General features: G+C 11.4%; 1 protein-coding gene across 1 annotated transcript in view; it reads left to right on the forward strand.

The window, feature by feature from the left end:
• EMH_0057980 (uncharacterized protein) overlaps positions 1 to 430 on the forward strand; it is a gene marked incomplete at both ends in the record, with an annotated part of 4,772 nt that overhangs the window by 2,606 nt on the left and 1,736 nt on the right. The gene's annotated exons all lie outside the window — the stretch shown is intronic.

Consider the following 430-nt stretch of genomic DNA (forward strand, 5'->3'; position numbering starts at 1 on the left):
CGGGTATTTAATATAAGTAAATAATAAATATAATTATAATAATATAATAAATATAATTATAATAATATAATAAATATAACAATATAAAAAATATAATAAATATAAATAAAATAAAAAAATAATAAAAAAAGAAAGACGGGGGATAGTTTTGTTTATATAGCTTTGCTTATGTCTACCGCTGTCTTTGTCTTTTATGTATTTATTTTTATATTATTTTATTATAATCATATAAACAAATAAATATAATAAAAATATAATATAAATAATAAATATAATTATAATAAAAATATAATACTAGTAAAAAGAAAGAGTGGTGTTCGTTTTATTTATTTATTTTACTTCTTGTCTTTGTCTTTAAAATATTTTTTATAAAAAAAAAAAAAAAAAAAAAAAAAAAAAAAAAAAAAAAAAAAAAAAAAAAAAAAAAAAA

This window comes from Eimeria mitis, genomic scaffold, assembly GCF_000499745.2.
Source record: "Eimeria mitis Houghton genomic scaffold, Emh_scaff2735, whole genome shotgun sequence".
In the NCBI taxonomy this organism is placed as follows: domain Eukaryota; phylum Apicomplexa; class Conoidasida; order Eucoccidiorida; family Eimeriidae; genus Eimeria; species Eimeria mitis.